The sequence below is a fragment of the Gossypium hirsutum genome, chromosome A10 (genome assembly GCF_007990345.1).
Source record: "Gossypium hirsutum isolate 1008001.06 chromosome A10, Gossypium_hirsutum_v2.1, whole genome shotgun sequence".
In the NCBI taxonomy this organism is placed as follows: domain Eukaryota; kingdom Viridiplantae; phylum Streptophyta; class Magnoliopsida; order Malvales; family Malvaceae; genus Gossypium; species Gossypium hirsutum.
In genome coordinates, this window is record NC_053433.1 from 95,261,662 (window position 1) to 95,282,254 (window position 20,593).

At 39.8% G+C, this 20,593-nt stretch overlaps 1 non-coding gene across 1 annotated transcript; it reads right to left on the minus strand.

The window, feature by feature from the left end:
* Window positions 1-388: 388 nt before the first annotated feature.
* LOC121209206 (small nucleolar RNA R71) lies at window positions 389-495 on the minus strand. Its single transcript, XR_005904323.1, has one exon. It is a non-coding gene; the product is annotated as a small nucleolar RNA R71 (small nucleolar RNA).
* Between the last annotated feature and the right edge of the window lie 20,098 nt (window positions 496-20,593).

Genomic DNA, 20,593 nt, shown 5'->3' on the forward strand with positions numbered 1-20,593 from the left:
TACCTCCTGCGATTGCTGTTAATCAGAATCCTGCTCCACGTACTATGTATGATTATGCTAAACCTAATTTAACAGGAACTGAATCAAGCATAGTTAGGCCTACTGTAGCTGTAAATACTTTTGAACTGAATCCTAAGACAATTCAAATGATACAACAATTTGTTAAGTTTGATGGTTTGCAGGACGAAGATCCCAATGCTCACTTGCAAACTTTTTGGAACTATGTGAAAATTAATGGCATTTCTGATGACACCATTCGCCTTTGATTATTTCATTGAGGAATAAGGCTAAGCAATGGTTGAACTCGTTGCCATGGGGATCAATCACTACTTGGGAATAGATGACCGAAAATTTTTTATTAAAATATTTTTCACCGGCTAAAACAAGTAAATTATGTAATGATATCTCTTCTTTTGTGCAGATGGATTTAGAAATACTCTACGATGCATGGGAGAGATACAAAGACCTTTTGCGAAGATGCCCTCACCATGGGTTACCACTCTGGCTACAGGTCCAAACGTTTCACAATGGCCTGAACCCTTTGACTCGGCAGATGGTTGACACAGCTACTAGCGGAACCATTAATAATAAGACACCTGAATATGCCTATGAATTTATAGAGGAGATGTCACTAAATAACTATCAGTGGCAAGTCATGAGGTCAAAGCCAATGGAAACAGCAGGCATTTATAACGTCGATTCGGTCACCATGTTCTCTAATTAGGTAGAACTCTTGAATAAGAAAATTGATGGTTTTCTTTGTTCTTCAAAGGTTCACCCAGTAATGCAGTGCGAAGCAAGTGGAGGTGGATCGAGTAGTTCATAATACCCACCTTATGGCCACAACATGGAGAACGAGCAGTTAAATTACATGGGTAACAATCCTCGATCTCAAGACAATCCTTATAGCAATACTTACAATGCAGGTTGGAGGAACCACCCAAATTTTTCATAGGAAGGCCAAGGAAATCAGAGACCACCACCCCCTCCAAGCTTTCAGCAACCATCGTATCAGCAGGAGAAAAAGTCGAATCTTGAGAAGATGCTAACCAAATTCATCTCGATGTCAGAAGCTCATTTTCAGAATACCAAGATGGTACTCAAACAAAAATCAACAAGCATCAATCTAGGGGCTCCAAAATCAGATTGGACAGCTCGCCAAGTTGATTTCTGAACGACCACAAGGTAGCCTACCAAGCAACACTGAATCTAACAAAGGGAGCAACTCAACGCGATTGCCATTTAAGATGAGGAAGGGTTAGTTGCAAAACCAAGGCCAGAAACGGTGGTAAGCAAAGGTAAGAATGAGGTAGGCCAAAATGACCCAAAGCCGGTGAGTACAGAATATAAACCTTGTGTACCATACCCCAATGCAACAAGGGAAGACCGATCAGATTAACAATTTCGTAAATTCCTTAAACTTTTAAAGAAACTACATATTAACTTATCATTTATTGAAGCCGTTTCGCAGATGCCAAACGCAGTCAAGTTTTTAAAGTAGCTTTTAACAAATAAACGAAAGTTGGATGAGGCGTCGCATGTGGAGTTGAATGTAGTTTGCTCAGCCATATTACAGAATAAGCTACCCAACAAATTGAAGGATCCAGGGAGTTTTACAATCCCTTGTTTAATTGGTAGTTTAGATGTTCATAATGCATTGGCTGACTTAGGGGCAAGCATTAAAGTTATGCCTTATAAAATGTTTAAACAGCTAGGTCTTGGGAAACCCAAACAAACTAGGATGAGCATTCAATTGGCTGATAAAACCATATGATTTCCTAGGGGTATCATTAAAGATGTTCTTGTTAAAATCGATAAATTTATATACCTGGAAGACTTTGTTGTTCTAGACATGGAAGAGGATAGTAACGTAACTTTAATTTTACGATGATCCTTTTTAGCGAATGCTAGAACCATTATTGATGTTCGTACAAGTGAACTCACACTTCGTGTGGGAGACGAAACAATCACCCTTCAAGCTCGTAATTCGAGTAAAACATCAAAAATTGAAGGTGGTTGTATAAATCATTCTACTAATATTGATCATGTTGTGGCACCCGTCTATGCAGGAAACAGTTTTGAAGAGCACATACGAGCTATGTTCAAACAACAACAAAGGACCTATCTATGAGGAACGAAGGCTACAAATCGAGGAGCTAGATGACTAGCGGATACAGAAGCAGAGAACACTCGATAAACCAAAACCGAACCAGGACAAGCTCAATACCTCACCAAATCAACTTAAGGTTGGAGACAAAGTACTACTAGATGCAGTAGATCCTCGCATTGCCACTCTTGAACCTAATGAAGAAATTCCTCTTACGGTACTCAGTATTTTCCCATATGGTATAGTCGAGGTAATTCATCCCAAATTCGGCACATTTAAGGTAAACAATACCCGTCTTAAACCTTATGTTGATAAAGTTGATAGTAGGGATGAGGAGTGTAAACTCCTCGCACCACGTTGACCATGCAAAAGAGAGGTAAGTCAAGCTTAGACTATAAATAAGCGCTTCTCGGAGGCAACCCAAGCACTAACAGTGTTAATTTCTTTAAAATTTTAGTTTTTTAACATCTAACATACTAACCGAATCATGGAATACAGGCTTTTTAAAGACTACACGGCCAGGCACACGGGCCAGCATTAGGCCGTGTGAAATCAGGGAAAGATTTTATTTTTTTCTTTTTTCTGCAACATGGGATGCGATAAGTTGCCATGGCTATGCGACATGGCCGTGGGCAAAACTGCCAAAATAATACGGGCATGAGACACGCCCATGCCTTGAAACCGTGGTTGAAATTGAAAATGTAACACGGGCGTACGACATGTCTGTGCCATCCACCCGTGGTCGACACTGTCAAAACGAACACGAGCATGGACCTATGTACATGGGCGTGGAAGAAGTGAACGAAGCAAGACACGGCTGTGCAACACGGTCGTGTGCACTTACACACCCAAAGAACACGGGCGTGGGCCGAATGTCAGCCGCACCCAAACTCAAAATTCGTGAAACACACGGGCAAAAATTAGGGCACACGGGTGTGTGGCCCAAAATCTATATAAACCCCTCACTATTCATCATCTACCTCCCCAAAAATCCCTAACCCTAGCCGCTGCAACTCCACACGCCCTACTGGCCATGCCCGTGCGCCGCCTACAACACCGATTCCGACACCCAAGCTTCTTCCTTTTGCGTTTGTTTACTATTTTCTCTCTGTTTTCTTTAAATATGTTTCTTATTTCATGATTTCTTTGCTCTATTGAACTATTTTGAATGAATATTCATAGTTAGAATATTAAAATACTCATTCTTGTTTTATAAAAATTTTTAGTTACTATATTATGCTATACTCTTTCATTTTTCCTTGTTTCCATGAAATTTATGCTTACCCACATGCATTTATTCATTATTTCCATAATCATATAACTTGATATATTTAGTTATTTCAGTTTGTATCATCCAGTACGTAAATCTCATGAAATATTCATATTTAGTCTTGATTTTCCATATTATTTTTGGGGCATATTAGTTGAACTTCAATTTTTCAATGCAGGTACAAAGTCGTCCTCACGTGGTAAGAAGACCGTTGTTCCTGCCTCGAAAAAGAGGAAAGGAGCAGCGTCATTCTTGGGTCCTACCACGAAAATTAGGCACCCGTTCCTCCAGGTTCCCTTGGGACCCCAAGAGGAATTATATCAGATATTACGGGTCTGACCCTTAGGTGTGGGCCACTGTATTGACTGGGCCGCACTCAAATAGATTCAATTGGCTGACGCGGTCCGAGCCCTCCTAACGACTGACTCGTGGGGGCTCTTCTTTGAGATCGTCGAGCCAACGTATCTCGAGTTCACATTGGAACTCTACTCGACGTTCCATCTTCAGGCCGTCATAACCAACTTCGACGATCCTGGAACGGTCCAGTTCTGCCTTGATAGTCTAGTATGCCAGTTGAGCGTACCCGAGTTCGGGATTGCACTAGGGCTATACACGGAGGAATTCATGGACGATAATGAACTCAACAACCTCCACCGCCACATCCATAACTCCCCCCAAAATGCTGGAGGGACCTCGTCCCTGCCTCGGGCACTGACGATCCTAGCTGCTCCAAGGCATCGGCTCTCCCTCCATCCTTGAGGTATCTACACGCCATATTGGCTCACACTCTGACAAGGAGACAAGAGAGCATTAGCGTCATCACCACCCACGACGCCTATTTCTTATGGAGTATGGCGAATGGGCACGTCATTGACCTCGCCTACTTTATTGCCCTTGCAATTCCCCACCAGACGGAGCGGCACAAGAGAGGGGTCATCTCTATCGGGCCCAATGTGACTCGACTGGCTCAGCGCTTTGAGCTCCTCAACACAGTAGCCCAATCATCCTCCCTCACTCTCATCGGCTAGATGTCCCCACAGGGTATCTCGAGTATGCTAAGTATGAGGATAATCGAGAAACGATGTGGCACCTACCCGCCTCAGTACCTCCTCGTCCATTCCACTGAGGAGGAGGATCTAGAGGACATTATTGATGATGTTCCTCCATGTCATGAGGATCCACCGTCTCAGCCACTACCCCCCTCTCGTCCAGTTCATACGGCGGCTTCATACGCTGACATCTCTGAGTGCCTTACTCGATTCAAGCAACAGTGTTTTCAGCGCTTCGATAACATTGATGCCACTCTACAGCAGATTTGTTAGTACTTCCATATCTCATCGCCACCCCCACTTCGTGAACCATCTAGCGATGAAGATGTTTAAAAACTTTTATTTATTATTTTGTGTTGTTACTTTTATTCTATTTTAAGAATACTTTTTATTTTTCTTTGAGCTTATTTTTATTAGGTTTAATAATTATTATTTTACAATTTTTAATTTCGACTATTTCATTACGAGTAATTATTCTTCTTTATATATTTTCTAAAAAAGTTCCTGATTCTATCACAGTTATAAAGAGCTCCAAAGCTCACTATTACTTAGGAACTTCAAACTCCACTAGGAAAGGTTCTCCACGACTGCCATGCCCTACTGGACCACGACTATAGCCAACATGAGATATAATATTCTTTTGGTGCAACATTTGTGGAACTCAACCTCTACCGCCACCGGAGTATCCTCCTCCACCCTCATCATTACTTTGGCTGTTTATTCTCCATGACTCCAATTCAAGGAGTTCATTCATCATTCAGGAAGTTTCACTTCTCTCCCTATCTTATGATTATAAATCTATCTTTGTTAATATATCTTTCTTTGTACATTGAGGGCAATGTACATCTTAAGTGTGGGGGGACTTTTATATCATCATTAGAAATCCATGAATTTTGTCTTATTTTCATGTGAATCCTTCATATCACTATTAGAATGAATTTTGATTAATTTATTATTTTTATTGATATGTCTTGAATTAAAACATAGGTATTTATGCAGTGATTGTTTAAACTTTAAGTTATTAAGGAATCAAGCATGATAAGTTGATTTTTGAAGAATTAAAAACTTTTAGGTTGTTTCCCTAAGTTTAGATATTATCTTGAGTTGAAATTCACAAGTTTGAACATCAAAAAGCCATAATTTTTGTGAGATATTGAGCCTTTAGAGCATATTTATTCCTTTCATGCTCACTTTCATTATGAGTGCGTCAATTTTGATTTGTTATTCTAGAACTTGCTTGATTATACATATCAAGACAACACCATTTGATTTGATATGTCAAGATGATAAAGGCACTTAGGTTTAACCCACTCACTCCACAAAAGCCTACCTCCATAATTAACCCTTAGTCAACCCATTTTGAGCTTAACAAGCCATTAATTGATTAACCCTCAATATTAACCCATAACCCATTATTGTTGAAATCCTCTAATTTGATCCCTATTTTTGTCGAGATTTGATTTGAGCAAATTGCTTAGTTATGTTTTGTGCTTCTAAATATTTGACTTGTGCTTAAAAAAAATACTTACATACATATTAGTAGTAATTCATCATTTTTGAGCTTGAGTGTTAGTTCCATATTCTGAGAAGAAGCTCATTTATTTTCAACTGATGACTAGTTATTTTTCAAGCTAGGTAAATTTTCAATTCAATATCGATTCTAACATCTGCTTTCAGCTTGTGACTATACCCCCTAACCAAATCCACATTACAATCCTCTAAAAATACCTTTTTGATTGATGTATCAGCTCAATATATAGTGGTGGAGATTTGATTTTCAAGCAAGCCTATGGTAATAACTTTTCATATTGACTAATGAGTGCTTTTATTGATGTCCTTAAACACCTTGAGTGATTTGATTAAATCTTTGGTAAGGATGTTAAACTCTATGATATTTTGATCAAAGGTAATCAGTTAGATGAGGGGAGACATGTAACACCCCGAACCCGAAACCGACACCGGAGTCGAACACGAGGTGTTAACTAACTTTAATCCCTTTACAAAATTTATTTTCCAGACACTGCCCAATCTGTGTACTAGTCGTTTTAAAAAAATCATATCTTGAGTTTCGTAACTCGAAAATCAGTTTCGTAATTTTTCCCAGAAACTAGACTCATGTTCCCATCTATGTATTTTTTTCTAGAATTTTTGGTCGGGCCAATTAGTACAGTTTATTAGTCAAATTCTCCCAAGTTGCAGGGGTCGACTACACTGACCTTTGCCCATTACGACTTGGATATCTCCCTGCACAAAACTTCAATACTGATGCCGTTTGTTTCTATAGAAACTAGACTCAGAGAGGAATCTATACATATATGGTACGCTTCTGATCAATGAACCGTTGGCTAATAAATTTCTTCCGGAATTCCGTTTGAAAGAAGTCCCAAGTTACTCGCTCGTTCGGGACTATGGAAATCAAGGTCCTCCACCAATAGTAGGCTGAGTCTCGCAACAAAGATACAGCACATTTTAGACATTCATCGGGTGTGCATGACAATTCATCGAACACCCGAATGGTGTTATCAAGCCAGAACTCGGCCCTTTCGGCATCATCAGTTACTATGGCCTTGAACTCCTCGGCCCCACGCTTCCTAATCAAGTCTACAGGTGGCTTACTCAGCCTCACAGGATCAGCGACTGATGGCATTACAGGCTCTTGGGGTGGATTATTCAAATTTGGGAATTGTTGGACAGCCGGGTTGGTTCGGGCATATTGCGCGACCCACTCATTCATCATGGTAAAGAAGGCTTGTTTAGCCCCTCACCTTGATTATTCGCAGATGACTGAGGTTCAACAGGCGGCGTCCCTTGTGCAGGAGCAGCCGCTACGCTCTCAACGTCATCCGCTAGGGTTCTTTCTTCACGGGGATCCATTTACTAATCAAAACAAAAACATTTCAACCGTCAGAAGTCATCACCCTTTTAAACATTAACATTATGGCATGTATAGCTAGACTCATACGTGCTATGGTAGTCCTAGAACCGACTAAACCATAGCTCTGATACCAATAAAATGTAACACCCCGAACCCGAAACCGACACCGGAGTCGAACACGAGGTGTTAACTGACTTTAATCCCTTTACAAAATTTATTTTCCAGACACTGCCCAATCTGTGTACTAGTCGTTTTAAAAAAATCATATCTTGAGTTTCGTAACTCGAAAATCAGTTTCGTAATTTTTCCCAGAAACTAGACTCATGTCCCCATCTATGTATTTTTTCTAGAATTTTTGGTCGGGCCAATTAGTACAGTTTATTAGTCAAAGTCTCCCAAGTTGCAGGGGTCGACTACACTGACCTTTGCCCATTACAACTTGGATATCTCCCTGCACAAAACTTCAATACTGATGCCGTTTATTTCTATAGAAACTAGACTCAGAGAGGAATCTATACATATATGGTACGACTCCTAATTATCTCTGGTTAATTTATAATGAATTTCCAAAGTCGGAGCAGGGAATCCAGAAACCGTTCTGGCCCTGTCCCACGAGAACCTGATTTTCTCTTAACATACTGTCCATATGATCTTTTCATTACTTCTATATGAAAATAGACTCATCGAGCTTCGATTACATAATTTATTCATCAATCAATTCCATTCCTACTATTTTTAGTGATTTTTCAATTCCATGTCACTGCTGCTGCCAGCATCTGTTACGAAGGCAACCATGCCCACTTCATGTTTACTCCTTGATTCAACTAATAATTCCTCATGCATATCACAAATTATGATCATGACTAAACATGCAAAGGCTAATCATTGTCAACTTCTCCCTACTACATTATTGCCATATCATAAATTTTAACACCAAAACAATTTACCATGACATATGGCATAAAAAGGTCGAATCATCAAAATTCACGACCTAACGTTATGAAACCAAACCCAACCGAACATTTATGCCATTTTCGCATGGCTAAAAGTTTACATACCAAAGTTCAAACACAACATAATTGCCTATACATGCCAAAATGTTCTTCTAAGCCAACTAAGAAGAAAGTACCAAAACTTGCTATCCGGTGTGATGACTTCGATGACGGCCTGACCCCGCGAAAATAGATGAGTCCAAGCAACCTATAATGGGTGACAAGGAAACACCGAGTGAGTTTATAACTCAGTAAGTCATAAGCAATACACTACCATCCATCATTAACATTATCACAAGAGGAAAGAAAATGGAACGAGACAATTTACTCCATCCATACCGAACCATACCATAGTTCCTCCAACCTATCGGTTCAATTTCATATCAATTCATGCATTCACAATCCATATACTCATCAATAGGACATTGAAGCATTTTCATAAATCAATTTATTTTCGTTACAATCAAACAACAAAACGGCCTTTCACCCATCCTATGATAAATTTTATGTACGTGACTTCAAGTATAGTTGTCACATAGGTTCATCTTACCGAGCTCAACACCAAGTATAAGCATAGCACATATTAGCCATGTACTCAAGACACTTACCCGATCCGCTGTCTGCGATCGACTCAATAGTGTCGCACACATAGTGTCCATAATGATTCACGAATGTATATTGAGCCCGCACACTCAGTGCTATACAATCAACTCGCACACTTAGTGCTACGTAATCAAATCGCACACTTAGTGCTACATAGTCAAACTCGCACACTTAGTGCCGCATGGTCAATTCGCACACTTAGTGCATCATATTCATTTCGCACACTTAGTGCAACATAGTCAAATCGCACACTTAGTGCTGTACAATTTAATCCCGCGCACTTAGCGCCAATCTCATGGTCATAAATGGTTGTCCCGCACGTTTAGTGCCGAGATCAACAACTCAGTACATCTTACCTCTTTTCGTTCATTCAACAATTTCATCATCACATACGTACATGCATATATATATATGTATATTTATTCATTCCATTCAGCATCAATACATAACATTATGACCATTGAAATAATACCAACTACATGCTTAATGACTTACCTCGTGTTGGGTAAGACGGTTCCAACTCGGCTACTCGATAACCTTTTCTTTGCCTTTGCTCGATTCACCTCCTTTAACTCCTTGAGCTAAATCAATAATTTAACTAGTTTAACCACCTTGCTAAATATTTACAATCCAATTTCACATGTATATGTATGTTAGTATATTCGGCTAATAACCTCATGCAACTACCATATCATCAAAAATCTAATCACACATGCACATGCATTAGGTAAGTTACCTTTGCTAATTTTAAACCCAACATCACACAAGCTCTCAAGAGATGGCCGAATGCCTCTTTTGTTACCCAACTAATCATTCAACAATTCCATCCCCTTTACCACCCTTTTATGCCTAATTATCTAAATCAAGATAAGATCATCAACATGCCTAACCATAGCCGAATGTGCAACATTAATCTATCACCTCTATCTCTTAAATACTATCAAGTTCATTTACTTCTAATTTCTTAAGTTCAACATCTTAATGCCCATTATAGCCACTCCCATAATCTACATTTAAAAATCGGCAACACCCACATTCAACTATCTTAGCCGAATACTCCTCAACACTTAGACCAAAGTATGCACATTAAACTTAATACAACTTTCATTATACCTTTCACCCTAAAACATAATTTATAAATCTTGCCCTTCCTTCCATGTTTCGGTCAATTATTCAAATTACCTCATAGCATGAACATTTTTTTTTCAACTAATCTAGCATGACTCATTCGGCCTTAACAATGAACCTCTTTTCATACAAGGACAAAAATAAATCAAATGAACCTTCCATCTAAACCCCATTCTATCTTCTACTCATTCAATAATACATGTAAACAACTACTAATTCTAGTACTTTGATACACGGTTTAGTGCCCAACCATCATAAAAGTTTGAATCCTTCTTAATATTATCAAAATACATTCACAAATTGACTTAAACATATAAGAAGATTTAACTAACACTTCAAAACTTACCTCCTACTAGCAAGAAGTAGTGCCGAATTGCCTAAAGGAGAATTTTCCTTTTTCTCTTCTTTGGTTTCGGTTTTGGCAAGGTGGAGAAGAATATGAACACTCCTCTTCCCTTTTTCTCTTTCATTCCATTTTATTATAATTATTTTAAGTCATTTGTTAACTAAACAAAACATAATAAATTAGAATAAGTGGAGCACCATCACTCCTTGGCCGGCCACCCATCATCTTTTGGGCAATTTGACATGCAAAACCACTCTTTGTGGTACATGCACTAATAGACCATTTTGAATTAGACTATCATATTTTTACAATGTCTCAAATTGATCCCAATTAATAATTTCTCATGCAATTGGTAAAATTAGGGAGTGAAACTTCCACATACTCATGTTCACACATAATAAGCATAGAATATAGCAAGTAATTATTTTTACGACTCGGTCTTGTGGTCCCGAAACCACTTCCCGACTAGGGTCAATTTTGGGCTGTCACAACTCTCCCCCACTTAAGAAATTTTCGTCCCCGAAAAGCTTACCGGTAAATAGGTTTGGGTATCGTTCTTTCATCGAACTCTCGGTTTCCCAAGTAGCTTCCTCGATCCCGTGTTTGAGCCATAACACCTTTACTAACGGAACCCTTTTGTTCCGCAACTCCTTCACTTCACGAGCTAGGATACACATCGGCTCTTCTTCATAACTCATATCGGCTCGAATTTCAACCTCCGACGGACTAATTATGTGTGAAGGATCAGACCTATAGCGTCGAAGCATCGAAACATGAAAGACATCGTGTATCCTTTCAAGTTCAGGGGGCAAAATCAATCTATATGCAACCGGCCCCACTCGTTCAGAGATTTCGTACGGCCCAATGAATCTCGGGCTCAACTTGCCTTTACGGCCAAACCTAAGTACCTTTTTCCAAGGCGAAACTTTAAGGAACACTTTATCTCCCACCTGATATTCAATGTCCTTCCGTTTCAGATCCGCATACGATTTCTGACGATCTGTGGCTACCTTCAGACTTTCACGGATTACCTTTACCTTCTGTTCGGCATCTCTAATCAAATCAACTCCGAAAATTTTACTTTCACCGAGCTCGGTCCAAAACAATGGCGTACGGCATTTACGACCGTACAAAGCCTCGTAAGGTGCCATATTAATACTTGATTGGAAACTATTGTTGTAAGCGAATTCGATCAAGGGTAAATACCGTTCCCATGAACCACTAAACTCGAGGATGCAACATCTCAACATATCCTCAAGTATCTGAATTATCCGCTCGGATTGACCATCGGTTTGTGGATGAAAAGCGGTGCTAAAATGCAGCTTGGTACCCAAAGCTTCTTGCAATTTCTTCCAAAATCGCGAGGTAAATCTCGGATCTCTATCCGACACGACAGAAATAGGTACTCCATGTAATCTCACAATCTGAGAGACATACAATTCGGCTAGTTTATCTAATGAAAAATCCGTACGCACGGGGACAAAGTGAGCCGACTTAGTCAGCCTATCAACAACAACCCAAATCGCATCCTTCTTACTTGCTGACAATGGCAGTCCGGACACAAAGTCCATTGTGACTCGGTCCCATTTCCACTCGGGTATCATGATCGGCTGAAGTAACCCTGAAGGCACTTGATGTTCCGCTTTCACTTGTTGACATATTAAACATCTCGAAACAAAGTCAGAGATGTCTCGTTTCATACCATGCCACCAAAACCGACGTTTCAAGTCGTTGTACATTTTCGTACTCCCCGGGTGAATTGACATTCGGCTACAATGGGCTTCGTTCAGAATCATCGGAATGAGTTCTGAATTCCTTGGAACACACAAACGACTTCTAAACCTCAAACAACCATCATCATCAATCTGAAACTCCGATTCCTTGTTCGGAACACACTCAGCTCGTTTTGCAACCAATTCCTCATCGACTTTCTGAGCTTCACGAATTTGATGAGTCAATAATGGTTTGGCTTTTAATTCAGCTACTAACACATTGTCAGGTAGAACAGACAAGTGTACATTCATCACTCGCAAAGCAAACAGTGATTTCCGGCTTAAGGCGTCTGCAACCACATTAGCCTTTCCCGGGTGGTAATCAATGACAAGCTCGTAATCTTTCAACAACTCAAGCCAACATCTTTGTCGCAGATTCAAGTCTCGTTGAGTCATCAAATATTTGAGACTTTTGTGATCCGAAAACACATGGCACTTCTCGCCAAACAAATAATGTCGCCATATTTTCAATGCAAACACAATGGCGGCTAGTTCGAGATCATGGGTCAGATAATTTCTCTCGTGTGGCTTCAATTGTCTCGACGCATAGGCCACAACTCGACCTTCTTGCATCAATACGCAACCCAACCCAAGCAGGGATGCGTCACTATAAATGACAAACTCTTTACCCGATTCGGGTTGCACCAAAATTGGAGCTTCAGTCAGATGAGTTTTCAGTTGATCGAAGCTGTTCTGACATTTCTCCGTCCATTCGAACTTAACATCCTTCTGAAGTAGCTTCGTCATTGGTGTGGCTATCATCGAGAAACCTTTGACAAATCGTCGGTAATAACCGGCGAGCCCTAGAAAGCTCCGGACTTCGGTAACATTTCTCGGAGGCTTCCAGTTAAGTATGGCTGAAATTTTGCTCGGGTCAACTCGAATACCCGATGCGGATACCACATGACCCAAGAAGCTAACCTCTCTTAACCAGAACTCACACTTACTGAACTTAGCATATAACTGCTTATCCCGCAAAATTTGCAACACTTGCCTCAGATGCTCAGCATGTTCGGTCTCATCTCTTGAATAGACCAAGATGTCATCAATAAACACAACTACGAACCGATCCAAATACGGCCTGAAGATCCGATTCATCAAATCCATAAACACCGCAGGGGCATTAGTGAGCCCAAACGGCATCACTAAGAACTCGTAGTGACCGTACCTCGTTCTGAAAGCAGTTTTGGGTACGTCCGAATCTCGAATCCGCAACTGATAATAACCCGATCTCAAATCTATCTTTGAAAACACCGATGCTCCCTTTAATTGATCGAACAGATCATCAATACGCGGTAACGGATACTTATTCTTTATCGTCACTTTATTCAGTTGACGATAATCAATGCACAACCTCATGGTTCCGTCCTTCTTTTTCACGAACAATACTGGTGCACCCCAAGGTGAGAAACTCGGTCGAGCGAAACCTCTATCCGTCAATTCTTGCAACTGAGCTTTCAACACTTTTAACTCGGTTAGTGCCATACGGTATGGAGCGATCGAAATAGGCGTAGTTCCCGGTACAAGCTCAATACCAAACTCTACCTCCCGAACAGGTGGCAAACCCGGTAACTCTTCAGGAAAAACATCCGGGTATTCACAGACCACCGGCACCGATTCTGGTTTCTTTTCTAACTCCTTGTCATCAAGTACATACGCGAGGTATGCTTCGCACCCTTTCCTTACATATTTCTGGGCCAACATTGCTGATATTACAGCTGGCAACCCCCTTAAGTCCGCAGACTCAACTCGGATTATTTCGTTATTTGCGCACCTCAAATCGATAGTCTTGCGTTTGCAATTCACAACCGCATCATGCGCGGTTAACCAATCCAAACCAAGAATAACATCAAACTCGTCGAACGGCAAAAGCATCAAATCGGCCGGAAAACAGGATTCTCGGATTATTAGAGGGCATCTCTTACACACTTTATCAACAAGTACGCATTGACCCAAAGGGTTTGATACTCGAATTACGAGCTCAGTAGACTCAACAGGTAGAGTCTTACTGGTTGCTAAGGTTTCGCATACATATGAATGAGTAGAACCAGGGTCAATCAATGCAATCACATTAGTATCAAAGAGAGTGAAGGTACCAGTGATGACGTCGGGGGAGGATGCCTCCTCTCGTGCGCGAATGGCATATGCTCTAGCAGGAGTACGGTTCTCGGCTCGATCGGCCGTATCGGAAGCCCCCCTCTGACTACCACCCCTGCCTCCTAAAATTCTCGGTGGTCTACCTCTAGATGTCACTCCACTAGGTCTTGCACCTTGAATCTTATTCTTCTCATCCAGCTCCGTGCAATCTCTAATGAGGTGGTCCTTCGAACCGCATCCGTAACAGGCCCTGCTAGTAGACTTGCCCTAACATTCACCTAGGTGTCGTCTTCCACATTGGGGACATTCAGGTTTCTCGTGACGATTATTGCCCACACTAGCTACCGAAGTAGCTCGGGAGCCCATCGATGGTCTTGCCCTGATGGAAATTCCCGCAGTCGCCCTCGACTTATTAATGTCCTCCCTGAACTTCTTTACAGCTGAGAACGGAGCTTTACCCGTCGATCTTTTACGATAATCTCTAGCTTCAAATTCAGCCTTCCTCTTCTCCTTTCCAAGTTCTTCCGCCTTGCAGGCTCGTTCGACTAGTGTTACGAATTCTTTTATTTCCAAAATACCCATTAGTAGCTTTAAATCTTCATTCAATCCTTCCTCGAATCTTTTGCACATAGCAACCTCATCAGCTACACACTCCCGGGCATACCTACTGAGTCTTACGAATTCATGTTCGTATTCAGATACAGTCATACGGCCTTGCTTGAGTTCCAAGAACTCCTTACGCTTCTGATCAATGAACCGTTGGCTAATAAATTTCTTCCGGAATTCCGTTTGAAAGAAGTCCCAAGTTACTCGCTCGTTCGGGACTATGGAAATCAAGGTCCTCCACCAATAGTAGGCTGAGTCTCGCAACAAAGATACAGCACATTTTAGACATTCATCGGGTGTGCATGACAATTCATCGAACACCCGAATGGTGTTATCAAGCCAGAACTCGGCCCTTTCGGCATCATCAGTTACTATGGCCTTGAACTCCTCGGCCCCACGCTTCCTAATCAAGTCTACAGGTGGCTTACTCAGCCTCACAGGATCAGCGACTGATGGCATTACAGGCTCTTGGGGTGGATTATTCAAATTTGGGAATTGTTAGACAGCCGGGTTGGTTCGGGCATATTGCGCGACCCACTCATTCATCATGGTAAAGAAGGCTTGTTTAGCCCCCTCACCTTGATTATTCGCAGATGACTGAGGTTCAACAGGCGGCGTCCCTTGTGCAGGAGCAGCCGCTACGCTCTCAACGTCATCCGCTAGGGTTCTTTCTTCACCGGGATCCATTTACTAATCAAAACAAAACATTTCAACCGTCAGAAGTCATCACCCTTTTAAACATTAACATTATGGCATGTATAGCTAGACTCATACGTGCTATGGTAGTCCTAGAACCGACTAAACCATAGCTCTGATACCAATAAAATGTAACACCCCGAACCCGAAACCGACACCGGAGTCGAACATGAGGTGTTAACTGACTTTAATCCCTTTACAAAATTTATTTTCCAGACACTGCCCAATCTGTGTACTAGTCGTTTTAAAAAATCATATCTTGAGTTTCGTAACTCGAAAATCAGTTTCGTAATTTTTCCCAGAAACTAGACTCATGTGCCCATCTATGTATTTTTTCTAGAATTTTTGGTCGGGCCAATTAGTACAGTTTATTAGTCAAAGTCTCCCAAGTTGCAGGGGTCGACTACACTGACCTTTGCCCATTACGACTTGGATATCTCCCTGCACAAAACTTCAATACTGATGCCGTTTGTTTCTATAGAAACTAGACTCAGAGTGGAATCTATACATATATGGTACGACTCCTAATTATCTCTGGTTAATTTATAATGAATTTCCAAAGTCGGAGCAGGGAATCCAGAAACCGTTCTGGCCCTGTCCCACGAGAACCTGATTTTCTCTTAACATACTGTCCATATGATCTTTTCATTACTTCTATATGAAAATAGACTCATCGAGCTTCGATTACATAATTTATTCATCAATCAATTCCATTCCTACTATTTTTAGTGATTTTTCAATTCCATGTCACTGCTGCTGCCAGCATCTGTTACGAAGGCAACCATGCCCACTTCATGTTTACTCCTTGATTCAACTAATAATTCCTCATGCATATCACAAATTATGATCATGACTAACCATGCCAAGGCTAATCATTGTCAACTTCTCCCTACTACATTATTGCCATATCATAAATTTTAACACCAAAACAATTTACCATGACATATGGCATAAAAAGGTCGAATCATCAAAATTCACGACCTAACGTTATGAAACCAAACCCAACCGAACATTTATGCCATTTTCGCATGGCTAAAAGTTTACATACCAAAGTTCAAACACAACATAATTGCCTATACATGCCAAAATGTTCTTCTAAGCCAACTAAGAAGAAAGTACCAAAACTTGCTATCCGGTGTGATGACTTCGATGACGGCCTGACCCCGCGAAAATAGATGAGTCCAAGCAACCTATAATGGGTGACAAGGAAACACCGAGTGAGTTTATAACTCAGTAAGTCATAAGCAATACACTACCATCCATCATTAACATTATCACAAGAGGAAACAAAATGGAACGAGACAATTTACTCCATCCATACCGAACCATACCATAGTTCCTCCAACCTATCGGTTCAATTTCATATCAATTCATGCATTCACAATCCATATACTCATCAATAGGACATTGAAGCATTTTCATAAATCAATTTATTTTCGTTACAATCAAACAACAAAACGGCCTTTCACCCATCCTACGATAAATTTTATGTACGTGACTTCAAGTATAGTTGTCACATAGGTTCATCTTACCGAGCTCAACACCAAGTATAAGCATAGCACATATTAGCCATGTACTCAAGACACTTACCCGATCCGCTGTCTGCGATCGACTCAATAGTGTCGCACACATAGTGTCCATAATGATTCACGAATGTATATTGAGCCCGCACACTCAGTGCTATACAATCAACTCGCACACTTAGTGCTACGTAATCAAATCGCACACTTAGTGCTACATAGTCAAACTCGCACACTTAGTGCCGTATGGTCAATTCGCACACTTAGTGCATCATATTCATTTCGCACACTTAGTGCAACATAGTCAAATCGCACACTTAGTGCTGTACAATTTAATCCCGCGCACTTAGCGCCAATCTCATGGTCATAAATGGTTGTCCCGCACGTTTAGTGCCGAGATCAACAACTCAGTACATCTTACCTCTTTTCGTTCATTCAACAATTTCATCATCACATACGTACATGCATATATATATATGTATATTTATTCATTCCATTCAGCATCAATACATAACATTATGACCATTGAAATAATACCAACTACATGCTTAATGACTTACCTCGTGTTGGGTAAGACGGTTCCAACTCGGCTACTCGATAACCTTTTCTTTGCCTTTGCTCGATTCACCTCCTTTAACTCCTTGAGCTAAATCAATAATTTAACTAGTTTAACCACCTTGCTAAATATTTACAATCCAATTTCACATGTATATGTATGTTAGTATATTCGGCTAATAACCTCATGCAACTACCATATCATCAAAAATCTAATCACACATGCACATGCATTAGGTAAGTTACCTTTGCTAATTTTAAACCCAACATCACACAAGCTCTCAAGAGATGGCCGAATGCCTCTTTTGTTACCCAACTAATCATTCAACAATTCCATCCCCTTTACCACCCTTTTATGCCTAATTATCTAAATCAAGATAAGATCATCAACATGCCTAACCATAGCCGAATGTGCAACATTAATCTATCACCTCTATCTCTTAAATACTATCAAGTTCATTTACTTCTAATTTCTTAAGTTCAACATCTTAATGCCCATTATAGCCACTCCCATAATCTACATTTAAAAATCGGCAACACCCACATTCAACTATCTTAGCCGAATACTCCTCAACACTTAGACCAAAGTATGCACATTAAACTTAATACAACTTTCATTATACCTTTCACCCTAAAACATAATTTATAAATCTTGCCCTTCCTTCCATGTTTCGGTCAATTATTCAAATTACCTCATAGCATGAACATTTTTTTTCAACTAATCTAGCATGACTCATTCGGCCTTAACAATGAACCTCTTTTCATACAAGGACAAAAATAAATCAAATGAACCTTCCATCTAAACCCCATTCTATCTTCTACTCATTCAATAATACATGTAAACAACTACTAATTCTAGTACTTTGATACACGGTTTAGTGCCCAACCATCATAAAAGTTTGAATCCTTCTTAATATTATCAAAATACATTCACAAATTGACTTAAACATATAAGAAGATTTAACTAACACTTCAAAACTTACCTCCTACTAGCAAGAAGTAGTGCCGAATTGCCTAAAGGAGAATTTTCCTTTTTCTCTTCTTTGGTTTCGGTTTTGGCAAGGTGGAGAAGAATATGAACACTCCTCTTCCCTTTTTCTCTTTCATTCCATTTTATTATAATTATTTTAAGTCATTTGTTAACTAAACAAAACATAATAAATTAGAATAAGTGGAGCACCATCACTCCTTGGCCGGCCACCCATCATCTTTTGGGCAATTTGACATGCAAAACCACTCTTTGTGGTACATGCACTAATAGACCATTTTGAATTAGACTATCATATTTTTACAATGTCTCAAATTGATCCCAATTAATAATTTCTCATGCAATTGGTAAAATTAGGGAGTGAAACTTCCACATACTCATGTTCACACATAATAAGCATAGAATATAGCAAGTAATTATTTTTACGACTCAGTCTTGTGGTCCCGAAACCACTTCCCGACTAGGGTCAATTTTGGGCTGTCACAAGACACCTATGTTTTTCTGATAAAATGCTCAACTTGGAATACTTGAAACTTTGATGTACTTTTAGTTGAATTTTCAATGTATGAGTACTTACGGATTATTTTGAGATATTATTGATAGGGATTATAAATTGAGAAGAATTTTTTTTGATTATGAGTTGAATATTTTTGCTTGAGGACAAGCAAATGCTTAAGTGTGGGGTTTTTTGATAAACCGTAATTTATACATATTTTTATCCCATGCTTAGCACATTTTTGTATGGTTTCTCCATAGAATTGGTGAATTCGATGCTCCTAATCCTTTAATTTCATGTTCTATACTTAGGTGAGCATAGGAGAGTAAAAAGAGCGAGAAACGGGCCGAAAACAGAGAAAATGGACCTACGTGGGAATCAACACGGCCTGGACTTCCTCACACGGGCGTGTCACACGGTCGGGTCCTTTGGCAGGATTGAAGCATGACTTACACGGGTATACTACACGCTCGTGCTTGTTCAACAGCCTTGACCATGGGCTGGAGTAATCGCACACGGGCGTGTCCCTACCGAGCCCAAGTATAACCCTATTCGGAAAAAGCCAAACCTCTTAGGAATTCTAAAGCCTATTTAAACACCAGAGGAGGAACTTAGAAGGAGAACGGAGTGTAGGAAGCAAGAAATTTCTCAAGGAAAGCCGATTGATCCATCTCAGAAGCCGGATTCATCATCAAGACTAAAGATCTCCCTTCAAGTTCCTTTAGGAGTTTTTGGTTTTCTTATGTTTTGTTATCTTTATGCTTTTGAGATGTTTTCTTTCATAAGTATGAACTAAACCTCCTAAATACCTAAGGAGAATGAAACCTAAGAAGGATCTTGTTATTATTATCTGAATTGTATGATAAATATTTGTCTTGTTCTTAATTATCTGTTCTTAATTCTTGTTTTGATATTCCAGGATATTGATTCAAGTTAAGCTCTTATTCAGAGGAGGAATAGACCCTGTCTAAGAGTAAATTTGTCATAATTAAGCGGAGTTGATTTCACACCTAGAGAAAAGGTGATAAGATTTTGCCGGATTAGGATGAAACCTAATAAGGGAATCCATAGATCGAGTCAATGCAATTCTAGGGTGTTAATTAAAAAGATATTTCAATTATTCAACCTAGGGTTAGACGTTATTAGTCTCGAGAAAGATAATAATATAACTTAGGGATTTCTACGGATCAAGTCAAATGAATAAATTGTCTGATTTAGAGTCAAATAACAAGTGCAGTCTAGGTGAATTTTTCCTTAAGTATTTTTTTAATCAATCGAATTTTCTTAAAATTATTTTCCCAAATTTTCTTTCTGTGCATTCTTAGTTAATAATTAGTTTAGATAACCAAACCTCTAAATTTTTAAGCTAGATAATAAAAAGGAAGTAAATACTAGTACTCGTAGTTCCTTTGGGTTCAACAACCCGGTCTTGCTAAACTATATTACTGTTCGATAGGTACACTTGCCTTAATCGTGATAATAAGTTAGTCTCA